Source organism: Megascapheus bottae, chromosome X (genome assembly GCF_031878675.1).
Source record: "Megascapheus bottae isolate mThoBot1 chromosome X, mThoBot2.hap1, whole genome shotgun sequence".
Classification (NCBI taxonomy): Eukaryota; Metazoa; Chordata; class Mammalia; order Rodentia; family Geomyidae; genus Megascapheus; species Megascapheus bottae.
The window spans coordinates 69,714,202-69,729,034 of NC_143547.1; the positions used below are offsets into that span (position 1 = coordinate 69,714,202).

General features: G+C 35.4%; 1 protein-coding gene and 1 pseudogene across 1 annotated transcript in view; one reads left to right on the forward strand and one right to left on the reverse strand.

The window, feature by feature from the left end:
- Il1rapl2 (interleukin 1 receptor accessory protein like 2) overlaps positions 1-14,833 on the forward strand; it is a 479,341-nt gene that overhangs the window by 92,134 nt on the left and 372,374 nt on the right. The gene's annotated exons all lie outside the window — the stretch shown is intronic.
- LOC150041290 (small ribosomal subunit protein uS9-like) lies at positions 3,932-9,801 on the reverse strand (annotated as a pseudogene).

Consider the following 14,833-nt stretch of genomic DNA (forward strand, 5'->3'; position numbering starts at 1 on the left):
ACCCATTGTGATGGGAATCTGTTCATGAAAAAAGGAAGATGATTCTGATCAGTGCTATGAACATGAGAGATTTCAAAAGGGATGCTATTTTGCTTGCTTTTGTGCTGATTTTTATTCCCTAGATTACAATAGTCCATACATCAATCAAATCAATTGTAATTGGTTCTGTTTATTATTTTGGTATTTTACTGTGGCTTGCACAATCTATAGATATATTCCAAGCTGTGTCAGTAATGTCAGGGTCTCATGAATGAGATGCAAATATGATGGAAGTAATACATGCACACTCATATACTTAGAATCATATAGGTGTCTGAGCTTGATAGTTTCAGGAAATACTTAGCTGGCAGTTTTAATAGGCGGTTACAGAAAAGAATGAGAGGAAATAATGTGAAGCTTATATTTCCATTGACAAAATATTAGAATGTATTGCATTCTCAAAAATGAAAGGAGTTAAATTCAATGTGATTATATATATGTATGTGTGTGTGTGTGTATGTTTGTGTGTGTGGCAAAGTACAGAATTGTTTAGAGATCAGAGAGATTACAATGTGACTAAAGAGATGGAATGTTTATTAGCAAAATCACACTTTACTAATAGGATTTAAATACAAAGATATAGGCAAATAACAGTTTTGGATGCTGGAATTTAAAGGCACAAGAATGAGCAGCTGTGTTAGAGCTAGAATCTGAACTTGTATATTGAACTGAGATTTTGTTCTTCATGTTGAATTTATGTTAAGGTTGTTTCAAAAAATGTAAGCTTTGTAAAAAAAACATTGTAATGATCACAACAATGAGTTAAAATCAGTTAGCATCCATATTTGGGATGGAGGGTTGGTAGTTTACTAAGTGAGTATTTAGTGGGAAAGGGAAGAAGAGATAAAATTCTTTCTCATTATGCTACTACACATGTACAGTTAGGTGGAGAGAAGAAAAAGGTATTGAAAACTGCCATTGAATACTTGATCTTGATAGCTAAGTTTTAGAAGTGAATTATTTTACTTGACCAACATAACATAGTTCTGTAGTGGAAGAACCAAAACTAGCATGCAGATATTCCACTATCACTTATAACAGTTATATTTCCTCTTTTATTATATTTCTACAACAAAACCAGCTATATTATACACAGAATCCCACTGCCAAAGGAAAATGTGGGATCCCTTCTTCAAAATTATTAGGTCTTTGAAGATAGCAAAATGAGAGCATGAAACCAAGCACAGGATCATTCTAAATACTGAGCTCCGTGTAAATCCACAGATCACAAAACTGTGAAGCTGGGTGTGTTCAATAAAGAGCGTTGACTCTACCTTGCATGTGGTAGGTCATTCTATACATACTTGTTGCATGAATTAATGGATTGGATCAACACCTCTCATCTGCCAGGAATCTATGAGAGTGTGATATTAGACATGGATGTTTTGATGAAACATAGGAAAGGAAAGAATAATAATGTCTTCACATGAGACATGGGTTAATGGATGCTTGTGTTTAGATTATTATACCTAAGTCTGCCAATGAGTTACGTTTTCCGTAAAAAAAATGAAAAAAGAACAACAACAAAAAAAAAACTGTCTGGTAAAAGCCATTGGTAAGTAACAGACACATAGCCTTTGATGGCAAGACAATGAATTTTAAATGCTCAGCAATCATGAATGAAGGAGAAACTTTGTAGCCATATCAGGCAAGGGTGACTACTAGGAAGAAGCATTTGGCTTCCACAAGACAACGATGCATATTTAGTAAAAATGAAGTTGAAGGGCAAACAAGTATTTTGAGCATATTGTAGCTGGACTGATTAGAGAATTGGTACATGGCTTGCTTCTTGGTGAAGATAAGATATAAAAATTATCAAAGCTTTTCTGAGATGGTTGGAATCATTATTTGAAATATTTTTAAAGTGACAGTTAATTTTATTTTTATTTTTATTATTTACCTTTTTAAATTTAATGTATAGAGGGGTTACAGTTATATTCATCAGAGTGAAGGTGCATTACTTCTCTCACATTGATACCCCTTCTCATGATTTTGCCCCCATTTATTTCTCCCCACCCCCTCCCCTCATCATTTTCCCCCTTCCCTTTTTATTTCAAATAAATAAATAAATATATACAATATACTAGGTAACAAAGTCAGGTACTGTAACAATATGTGATTAACCAGAGGGCAACAAAAGAGAAGAGAGAAAAAATAGTACATTAAGAACAATAATCACTTATAATTAAGCTCTTGTTTCCATGTCCTGGAAGTCCGTTAATTTAATCTCACCCTATATGGCCTTATGTATCTAGTTTTTGAGCTATTATAATCCTCTGGTAAGAGAGTCCTAGGTTTGTACTAATTATTACAAATGAGGGAAAACATTGAGCCTATGTTGCTTTGGGTCTGGCTTACTTCACTTAATATGATTTTTTTCTGTCTTTCCATTTTCTTATAAATGGTGTCATATCATTGTTTCTAATGGCAACATAGAATGCCATTGTGTATAAATACCACATCTTGTTGATCCACTCATCTACTATAGGGCATTTCTTTGATTATAATTTACATTTTAAAGTGATGTTGCAGTTACATAGGTAGGGTAATAGTACATTTCTTTCAAAGCAATGTTACCCAATTTCTCACTTTCTCCCACTTTTCCCCTACATGACTGTCTGCCACTCAGGTTGTAAAGTTCATTTCCAACACAATATCTAATGAATATCATTGTTGAATTCACCCTTTGTTCCACCATTTCTGTGATTCTCCTTCCATTACCCATATCATATAAACTTATATAGAAGACAAAGTGTACAGAAATAAAAAATTAAAAAAAACAGTGACATGAGGAAATAAACCAAAGGAAAAAATGAAGTAAGAAATAACTGCAAATCAGTCTGAAAGAACTACATCGCCCCGTTTATAATGAAATGGAAAGACTTAGAAAAAATCACATTAAGTGAAGTAAGCCAGACTCAAAGGAACATAGGCCCAATAGTTTCCCTCATTTGTCATAATCAGTAGAAACCTTGGGCTCTCCTAGCAGAGATTTACAATAGAACAAAATCTAGAGACATTAGGCCAAATAGTATGACACTAAATGTAAGGAACTCCAGGATAAGGAAACAAAAGCCATATAATGAATGACTGTTGTTCTTAATGTACTATGTAATCTCTCATCTCTTTTGCCATCCCTTGGTTATCTCATATTATTACAATATTTCACCTTGTTATCTGATATATTTTATATGTGTTTAATTGGTTATTTGAAAATGGATAGGGAAGGGGGAAATCAAGATAAGATAAGGGGGGGAGAGTGAGAGGGAAATGGGGACCATGTCATGAGAAAGAGTATCAATGTTTGTGAAGTTATGCACCTTTTATCTGGTGAATATAATGTAACCCTTCTATTAATCACAATAAAAATGTGAACAAAAAAGAAATAATTGCAAATAGTAGAATATAAAAAAAAACTTGTACGTAGCTATTGTGCTCTTGTAATCCTCTGCTAGGACTAACCTAGACATACACTGATTATTACAAATGGGCGAAACCATGGAGCCTCGGTTTATTTGGGTCGGGGTTGCTTCACTTATTTTTTCCCAAGTATTTCAATTTCTTCATGAATGGGGTGATGCCATTCTTCCTGATAGAAGCATAGTATTCCACTGCTTATATATACCACATTTTCTTGATTCATACATCTACAGAGGGTATCTAGGCAGATTCCATAACTTAGCTATGGTAAATAATAGTGATGAACATGGTTGTGCTGGCATCTTTAGTTTGATCTTGTTTGTGATCATTTGGGTATATGCCCAGGAGTGTGAGTGCTGACTTATAAGGAATCTCTATGTTTAGTTTTGTCTTTTGGGTTTTTTTTTTGAAACCTTAAAATCCCACAATCTTTATTACAAAGTTGAGTGCCAATCTTGACCCCAGGATGGTCCTATTGGTAGGATTTCTTGTAGCGACGGAGGGCACAAGGGCCTCCAAACTTTTTGGACTCGCAGTGCCAGGGATCAGCCACCAACAAGGTGCGGTCGTAAAGGATGAGGATGTCTTTGATCTCCTTTTTGGAAGCCTCATCCACATACTTCTGGTAATAGGCCACCAGCGCTTTGGAGATGGACTGCCGGATAGCATAAATCTGAGCCAGGTGACCAGCACCCTTCACACCAGCAAACCGCTCTTTGCCCTGAAGGAGAACAGGCTCCAGTACTGCAGCATGCATGGCTCAATCATCTCCAGGGGTCACCCGTTCACTATGATGAGGCCATTCCCGTGTTTGCAGTGGGCCATGGAGGTGGCGGTTTTCTTGTGTCCAAAGACCTGAACGGACTGTAGCGGGTATGTTTAGTTTTTTAAGCAACCTTTCCAGAATGGTTAAACATGTTTATATTACCAGCAGTGTAATAGCATTCCATTTATACACATACCCAACATCATCTGTTGTTATCATTTATTATATTGAGAATTGCAATTTCAACTGGGATGAAGTGGAATTTCAATGTAGGTTTGATTTGCATTTCTTTTATGGTAATTTTTCTTCATTTGTCTATTGGCCATTCTTATTTCTTCTTCAAAGAAGTCTTTACATCTTTAGGCCATTTACTAAATGGATTGTTGTATCTTTGATTTGTTTTTGAAGAGTTTAATTTTTTGCCAGTCCTGGGGCTTGAACTCAGGGCCTGGGCACTGTCCTTGGGCTTTCTTAAGGCTAGCACTCCATGACTTCAGCCACAGCCCCACTTCTGTCTGTTTCTGTGTATGTGATATCTTGGAATCGAATCCAGGGCTTTGTGCATTCTATGTAAGCACTCTACAACTAGGCCACATTCTCCGCCCTGGGTTTAATTTTTTGAGCTCTAACCATGTTTTAGATAAGAGACCCTAGTTTGATGCAAAGATCTTCTCCAATTTTATGACTATTTACCTTGCTAGCTATTCCTTTTGTCATGCAGAAACTCTTCTGTTTGATGCAATCCCATTTATCTAGTCTTTCTTTAACTTGTTTTTGTGTTAGTAAATTTCAACCTGTGGCAAGGAGCCCCAGTGTTTCCTCTATTTCTTCCTGTAATATTTTCAAGGTTATCTGGTTTTCCACTGAGGTCTTTGGTCCATTTGGAATTGATTCTGGTACATGATGATATATAAGGATCTAACTTTAATTTTCTACTTTGTGTAGCCAGTTCTACCAGCACCATTTATTGAAGAGGCTGTATTCCTTCCATCTCATGTTTTTGGCTTCCTTATCAAGGTTAGGTATATTTAGGCCTGAGTGTTTATTTCTGGGACTTTGATTCTATTCCATTGATCCTTAGGCCTGTTCTTTTGCCAGTATCAAGCTGTATTTATTACTACGGCTTTGTAATAGATTTTGAAGTTGATAGCGATATTCCTCCAGTACTGTTCTTCACGCTAAGGATTAATTTTGCTATTTGTGGTCTGTTATTATTTTATATGAATTTTTTGGATAGCTTATTATATATCATTGAAGAATGTAATTGAGATTTTAATGGGTATTGCATTGAATTTGTAGATAGGTTTGGGCAGTATTGCAATTTTCATAGAAGCTTCGGATGTTGTTTCCCTTCCTTAAATCTGCTTTGATTTTCTTTTTCAGATTTTGAAGTTTTCATCATAGAGGTCCTTCAGATCTTTGGTTAATTCCTAGTTATTTTACTTTTAGGCTATTACAAAAGGCATTTCTTTCCTGATTTTCAACCTTGCTCTTCTCCTTCTTGGCATACAGAAAAGCTTCTTAATTTTGTGAGTTAATTTTGAACTCTGCTACTTAGCTAAAGGCTCAGATCAGCACAAGTTACTTGGGAGAGGACCATGTCAACTGCAAAGTGGGAGAGTTTTACTTTTTTCCCTATTTGAATCCCTATTGTGTTTGTATTTTTCTTATTGCTCCTGCTAGGAGTTCCAATACTGTTTTGAATAGGAGGGAGAGACAAGGCATTCTTATTAGAGGAAATGGTTTTAAATTTCCTCTATTGAGTATGATTCTAGCTATAGGTTTGTCATACACAGTCTTCATTATGTTGAGGAATGTTCTATGGATTCCTAGTTTCTCCAGAGCTTTCATCATAACTGAGTCTTGAATCTTGTCAAATGCTTCCTCTGCTTGTATTGAGATGATCTTGTGGTTTATCTCCTTTCTCCTATTGATATGCTGAACTACAGTAATTGAATTGCACATATTGAACCAGCTTTGCATCCCTGGAATGAATCCCTTTTGATCAGTCTATGATTTTTTTTATTAGATTTTTAAATTGGTTTGCCAGAATTTTATTGGGAAGCTTTACATGCATGTTCATCAAAGAGATGGGTCTATACTTCTATATCTATGATGAGTTCTGATCCTGTTTTGGGATGAGGTGTTATGCTGACTTCATAGAATGAGTTTGGTAGAGATCTTTTGCTTTTCAATTTCATTGAGGAAATTGAGCAATATTGGAGTGAATTCTCCTTGGAAGGTCTTATAGAATTCGGCTGTGAATCCACCTGGTCCTGGATTTTCTTGGATGTGAGGTCCTTTATTTATTTGCATTAATTTTCTATTGTTACAAAACAATTTACCAACACCTTAATAGTACCTGATGTCTCTGATCAAGATGTTACAAGGCTGAAATAAAAGTGAAATATATTTTATCCTCTAATTGAACCTTTCTGGTTTGCTTTGCCACAGACCAAAAATCAATGGAAACAATTGAAATTGGTCTATGTATAGCAGAACTGTGAGTCTTCATACAGAGCTTGTATGTTTTATGTGAGCATCATACAGACCGTGTATGTTGACTATCTCTGGTGTTTTGTTACAGTATGGAAAGCTGACTAATGCAATTCTGTACCTAAGAAACCTCTACCAAAGCCAATATCACAAAGTATTAAGCCAAGATTTTCATCTAATTCTGTTTATACTTTAAGTCTTAAGTGCATTTAGAATACTATAAGTTTGTACTACCATGGAGTCTTTTAAATTAGTCTTTTGCATTATCTCAACACATCTGTAGCAATAAACTATTTTCCTATGTAAATGATTTGTTTTCCTTTGGATCTCACAGAAGTTGAGAATTGAATGCTATTTACCAGAATCTGAAGAGACTAGGGAAAATGTAGGATGGGGAGATAAAATCAATAGAGTTTAAGTTACATCTAGTTAGGAGCAAGAAGTTCTGTTTAACTACTTCACAGTAGGAAAACTACTTCCTACTGTGAAGTAGTTAAACTATTGACAAGAATAATTTTCTGGACATTCACAGAACCTAGAAAAAGGACTTGGAAATTTTTCACCATAAATACATTATAAGTGTTAGAAGTAAGCATACATTATCATAAATATTATATACATATTATATGTATATTTGCATGCCACATAAATATGAATAATTTTATGTATAATTTCAGAATTAAAATTATAACAACTATTAAGCATACTTTTTGTTCCACTAATTTATATGAGATATCACAGTAGATTTAGACTATCTTTTTATATCAACACTTAGGCTTTGTTCCTCCTTTTCTTCCCTTTTAAGTTGTTTTTAATCTTCAAGATCCATTCCTTTTCCATAAAAATTAGGATTGGCTTATGCATTTCAGCAAAAATCCTGTTGAGATTTTTATAGGGATTGGTTCTATTTATACTTTAGCTAGAAAGATAATTATGGTCTTCAAATAGTTTTAATCAATAGGGACTGAGTGCTTATCTTTTTGTTTAGGTATTACTCAATAGTATGTATTTCTTGCATGGGAAAGTGAGAGAAATACCATTTGTAAAACAGTAATAAGCTCATTTTAGTTTTAGCAAAAGCCGTTATACATACAAAAAGACAATACTGGATAGTAGACTAGTACGAATTATGTTGCATAATATTGTTGGAGAATTAATACCATGTTATTCATTCATCCAGTTATTATTGAAAACTGAATAAAATATGTTAGCATTCATCTATTTTTAAAAGATTTAATTTTTTCACACATACTAATTTTACAGTTGATTTGCAGAGGCAAACATTCAGATTCGATAAATCTACACTAAAGGTGTGGACTGAATAGACCCAGAAATGAAAATACTTTCTTTTTTTCATATATTTTTATTATAATTGATAGAAGGGTTACATTATATGTGCCGGATAGAAGGTACATTAATTCACGTACATTGATACCCTTTCTCATGTTTTGTTCTCCATTTCCCTCCCCCCCCCACCCCTCATCTTGTTCCCCCCCCTTCCCTATCCAATTTCAAATAACCAAATACAAATATATCCAATATATCAGATAACAAAGTAAGATACTGTAACAATATGAGATAATCAAGGGATAGCAAAAGAGATGAGAGATAACAGTACATTAAGGACAACAATCACTCATTATATGGCTTTTGTTTCTATATCCTAGAGGTCTTTCCATTTAGCGTCATACTATATGGCCTTATGTATCTAGGTTTTGCTCTATTGCAAATCTCTGCAAGAAGAGACCAAGGTTTCTACTGATTATGACAAATGAGGTAAACCATTGAGCCAATCTTCCTTTGAGTCTGGCTTACTTCACTTAATATGGTTTTTTCTAAGTCTTTCCATTTCCTAACAAATGGGGTGGTGTCATTCTTTCTGACAGCAGCAATCCACTTGTTAGAAAGAAGAATGGCTTCACATAAAAAGAAACACTGATGCTGACACTTAGAGTAGGAATTTGCTATCTAAGCTTGCTTAAAATATACATACATATTTGGTTAATCCAGGTCCTCTGAAAAATAGAGATCAACATGAAATAAAGCATGTAAGGATTTTATTAGAAATAAATGGGAATTGATTAGGAAAGATTATCAGAGTCATCAGACTACAAAGTAAACCTTACCCCATGGGAAGGAGAGATGGAAAGAAAGTTCAGTAGAACTGTCCTACCAGTCTAAAGTTTGACAATAAATCCTCAAAACACTTCCAGTCAAGAACGTGTTCACTTCTATCAGAAATGATGCTACCTTAATATTTCTACCATGCTTATTATTTTAAAGAATATTTGAAATTCAAGACTTCACTGATGCATTCTATTGACCTGTAATTAGAACCAGTGGTTACTTGCATATCCTTGTGGTTAGAGAATACAATCTATTAGCCACCAAAATACACCAAGGAATATTTTATTTCTTCCTCAGTAGAACATCAAAACTATCTGATGATCATGGAACAGAAAGTCTTTTTTAGACGTCCATTTAGAAATTATCCTTACTACTATGAAATATACATTGTCTTATATTCATAATATCACTGTGTTCATAAACTGATTTATGGCCATTCCTAGAAGAAATAGCAAAAGGAACATGACTTTACCACATCATTATTGATTATATGTTTTTTAAATATATAGCAGTAAATCTTGCTATGGAACTGTCCAGATAAATTATATATTAGATTTCTGCTCGATACTAACATATCCCTTACTTTTCCACTAGTGAGAATATACTGAGTAGGAATTCCATAGGGTTTGGTGAAGAAATGTACTCATTACATTATTTATGTAACTGTACATCATCCCTTGAGTAAAATAAAACAAAACAAAACAAAAAATAAATAAAACAAACATATGAATTGGCCATGTTGAAGTAAAAGTCATGGAAAGAATAAGTTTATGAAAATAAACTTGGAAAGAGAATGCAGATGAACTCTTATACTTGGGGGAGGGAAAGTGGAAGAAAAGCATGAAAGGGGGTAACCATGTCCAACAAGAAGCGTACTTACAGGATTGTAGCCTAGTGGAAAAGTGCTTGCCTCAAATGCATGAAGCCCTGGGTTTAATTCCTCGGTACCACATACACAGGAAAAAGCCAGAAGTGATGCCGTGGCTCAAGGGGCAGGCACCTAGCCTTGAGCAAAACCTGTCCAAGGACAATGCCCAGGCCCAGACTTCAAGCAGGCCTGGCAAAAAAAAGAGCTTCCTTAGTCAGGCAATGTTGGTGCGTACCGTGTAATCCTAGCTACTCAGGAGGCTGAGATCTGAGGATCACAGTTCAAAGCTAGCCCAAGCACTAAAAGTGCATGAGACTTATCTCCAATTAATCACCAGATAACCAGAAGTGGTGCTGTGGCTCAAGGGTTAGGACTGTAATTGTATCCCTGTGCACATCACTATGACAATAAAACTAAATTTAAAAAAAAAATTAAAAGTATGTGAACATTTTCAGCCAAAGCCATGGTGCATATAACTAAAGATAATGCTAACAAATTTACTAAAGATTAAAAAGACTTCTATAAAGATACCTTCTCCATATTTGGCCTGTCAATGGCATTCTATCTTTTTTTTTGTCTAACGTGGAGCTTGAACTCTGGGATTGGGCATTGTCCTTCAGCTCTTCAGCTCAAGGTTACTACCCTACCCCTTGAGTCATAGCACCACTTCTGGTTTACTAGTGGTTAATTGGCATTGCCTGTTACAAGCACCTACTCTCTATAGAATTTACCTGAAGAGTTCAAACAGCTAATTGTGATTGATTATAAGGTGATATTTATCACAAGCTCTATTCCTCCCAGATAACTGATGTTGTGGCAAAGGGTATTTTTTTGTGATTGAAGATAGCTTCATTCATTAGAAAATATGTGGCTATGGATTCTCACCACAAAAGATATATCGTTGAAATGTCCCACAGACTAGAGGTGTTGGCATATGCTCTTTTGTTACTTCAAGTGTTGGCTTGTGATTAGAATGTGCTTACACATTAGGTACACATTAGTAGAAAGTGTGCATAGGGAAAAATGTTAGAGATTGTATCCTATATATAATATATAATATTTACATATTATTAGGGAGGAAATTTATTGTAGCTCAAGTCTCCTAGCAAGTTAATAGGGGAAGAACTCTTATAGGTCTATGTTTATATCAGTGCTGATTCTTCTTTCTTTTAAAATTTCTTAAGTAATTTGATCTGAAATGAGCTTTTTGCACTTCAAGTAGCTTACATCAAAATTAAAAGAATATTGTCTCAGCTAAGTATTTTTTTCATTTCATATTGAAAAGACATTAGATACTTATGACCAAAATGACAGAATAGTTTCAACTTCATTGTGGAAAATTGAAGTATGTTTTTATAGGGATGATCTAAAATTGTTTATGCAAGACACACTGGACTGTATTTTTCTTACACATGAGATTCTTGGGTATTGAAATATGCATGTTCTCAATTGAGATAAATGTGTTGAAAGTGTAATAAGTGTATAGTATAAAACAAGAATGTAAAATATCTCATTAATATTTTAACATAATATTATAGACATTGGGTTGATCTTAATATAATACTATAATTAAACCTCCTAGGTTTTAAATTGTAACTATTGGAAAATTTCTAATTACATGTGCAGATTTCATTATGTCTATTAGATAGCTCTTAGCTAAACTGTCACTCTCTAAAGTATGACCCATGGATGAGCACTATTAGCATCTCCTGACAGTGTGAAATAAATGCACTTCTATGTCTCAAACTAAAACTACTGAATTTGAATATACATTTGAACAGATTCCCAAGGTGATTTGATTTGTGTGTACATTAAAACTTGATGAATACTGTTTCTTGTTCAGATACTTTCTCATTTTCAATGCAGAACTTATTGGATCCTTTCTGAATTGACATGTGTTAGTTATACCAGGTCAACTGGCTGGTAGAATTTATATGACTGTATGTGCAATGGTTTTCTAATCTCCTTTACACTAACATTATTCTCACCTACACACTAATATGATTCATGTTAACAAACCAGTTATTAATAATGAAGATGGAATTCCAACAGACCAAAGATGAAAAATATGCCAGTGTTCATATCAAAATCTACCAACTTACCTTTAAAATATGGTATTCTCTGTTTTGAGGATTATAGCCACCATTTTATACCTATAAATGAGTCCTGTAAAAGGTAATTCATATTCCCTTCTTAATTCCTGCAACCTCCTGCAAATCTGAAAGCCAAATTGAACACTTACTATGGTCAATTCTACTTCACATTGCTATATATTGAAGATGATCATGGGATTGGCAATAACAACAATGTCAAAAATTTATGGCGATTAAATAAGGTCATATACACAGAGTATCTAGAAACAGTGGTAAAGAGTAGATAGGCAGACAAATCGCTCCACCAACTAAGAACGGCCATGCACCACCACTCACGGAATCGAGAAAGAGCTATCAGTCTGTTAATCCTGTCTGTTTCTGAGCCAGGTGAGGTTTCCCGTGTTGAGTCAAATTAAGCAGCAGGCTCCACTCCTGGTGCTGGCCTTCCTTCAATTCTTTTAAGTTTCAGCTTTGCAACCATACTCGCCTCCCACCCCCCCAACCCAAAGACTTTGGTTTCCCGAAAGCTGCCCAGGGGGTCATGGGATAAGGCCGCCACATTGCCAGTCGACATCATTTATGATCGGAACTATGACGGTATCTGATCGTCTTCGAATCTCCGACTTTCATTCTTGATTTATGAGAACATTCTTGGCAAACGATTTTGCTCTGGTCCATCTTGCACGGGTCCAAGAATTTCACCTCTAGCGGTGCAATACAAATGCCCCCTGGCCGTCCCTCTTAATCATGACCTCAGTTCCGAAAGCCAACAAAATAGAACTCGGTCCTATTCCATTATTTCTAGCTGCAGTATCCAGGTGGCTCTGGCCTACTTTGAACACTCTATTTTTTTCAAAGTAAACGCCTTGGATAATGAAAACTGAACCTCACTAATGTCCATTTTTCTGCAATGCAAAATGAAATTTGGTAATTTCTATCTTACATACATTTTTACTTTCCTTTTCTTTTGTCAGTAGTGGGGCTTGAAATGTGGGCTTGGGTACTGTCACTGAGCTCTTCAGCTCAAGGCTACTGCCTTAGCCCTTGAGTATTTTGTTATCTGATATATTGTAAATACGCTTATTTGGTTATTTGAAACAGGATAGGGAAGGGGGGAAACAAGATTAGGGGTGGGGTGCAGGGAGGAAATGAAGACCAAGACATGAGAAAGGGTATCAAAAAAAGAGTAGACTCTATTTGGATATTAGCCAGTATTATTTTTAATAATCATGGACTCTTCACAACATATGACATAAACATGTGTATCTAAAACCACCTCCCCCCCTCTCTTTCTTCTTTCTCTCTCTCTCTTTCTTTCTCTCTTTCTTTCTTTCTTTCTTGCTTGCTTGCTTGCTTGCTTGCTTGCTTGCTTGCTTTTTTCTTTCTGTTTAGTTGGGCATAGAGTTTGATCTCTGTGCCTGGGCACTGTCCCTGAGCTTTTTAGCTCAACTCTAGAGTGCCACTTCTGTTTTTTGTTTATTAATTGGAGATACGAGTCTCATGAACTTTTGCACTCAGGCTGGTTTTGAACCTTGATCCTGTGTAGCTTCCTGTATAGCTAGGATTAGAGGAATGAGCTACCAGAGCCCAGCTCTGAAACCACTTTCTTTTAAAATATTTTTAATTGTTCTGGTAATGTATAGAGGGGTTACAGTTACATTCATCAGGAAGTAGGTGCATTACTTCTCACACATTGATACCCCTTGTCATGCTTTTGTCCCCATTTTCCTCCCCACCCCCTCCCAATCATCTTCTTTTCCCCCCTTCCCATTCCTATTTCAAATAAATAAACATATATACCAGGTAACAAAGCCAGATACAGTAAAAATATGAGATTTACCAAAGGGCAACCAAAGAGAAGAGAAATAATATAACACATTAAGAACAACAAACACACAAGATAAAGTTCTTGTTTCCATGTCCTAGAGTTCCTTTCATTTAACCTCATCCTATATGACCTTATGTACATAGGTTTTGAGCTATTGTAATCTTCTGCTAGGAGAGTCCTAGATGTGTACTAATTATAAATGAGGGAAACCATTGAAATTATGAAACCTCCATGTGTTTTTCCTCATACATTTCTTACCAATACAAGGGGCTTTATGGCTCATGCATGTCCTTCATACTGGTTTCCATCCCTGGAATAAGCTTTGTCATTATATCTGAAAAACATTTTACTTTGAAGTTTTGTTTGGGCCTAACTCAGCTCATGGCCTTCAAGGTTTCCTTTCTTTTTTCCCATTATTTTTATATAATAATTGAGTTTGGAATCAGGCCTTGTGTTTGCTATGAAAGCACTCTACCACTTGAGGTACAGCCATACCCCTTTTGTTTACTTTAGTTATTTTTAAAGTAGACACTTGGCCAGGTACTAATGGTTCACATATCTAATCCTAGCTACTCAGGAGACAGACCTGAAGTTCACAGTTCGAAACTAACCTGGGCAAGTAATTCCATGAGACTCTTATCTTTAATTTACCATCAGAAAACTGGAAGTGGAGGTGTGGCTCAAATTTGTAAAGTCTTGAGCAGAAAAGCTCAGAAAAAGCACACAACCTTGTGTTCAAGCCCATGACTGACAGTATGCATATATACATACATACAAACATAAATACATACTTACATAAGTACATCAATGAAATAGTCATGTATTTTTATTTTTACCTAGGGATGGCCTCAGAATGCAATCTACTTATGTGTAGCCCCTGGTCTTCCATGTATTTTGGACCACAGCCTTGTACTTCCATGCCTAGCTTATTCACTGAGATGGAGGTCTCATTAACTTTTTCTCCAAGTTGGTTTCAAGCTGTCTTCCTCCCAATTTCTGCCTTCTGAGTAGCTGAGATTACCCCTGCACCTGGTCTTCAGAGCTTCCTTCCTACAGCAAATTTTTACTTATAGTCTATGTGTATTTATTGAAATACATCCCTGAACTGTGATTATCCAGTGTTGGAAGCTTATTAGAAGCCATTTGATAAATGCATGATGCCGTCCAAATGGAATGTATGGCAACATTTCAGATTT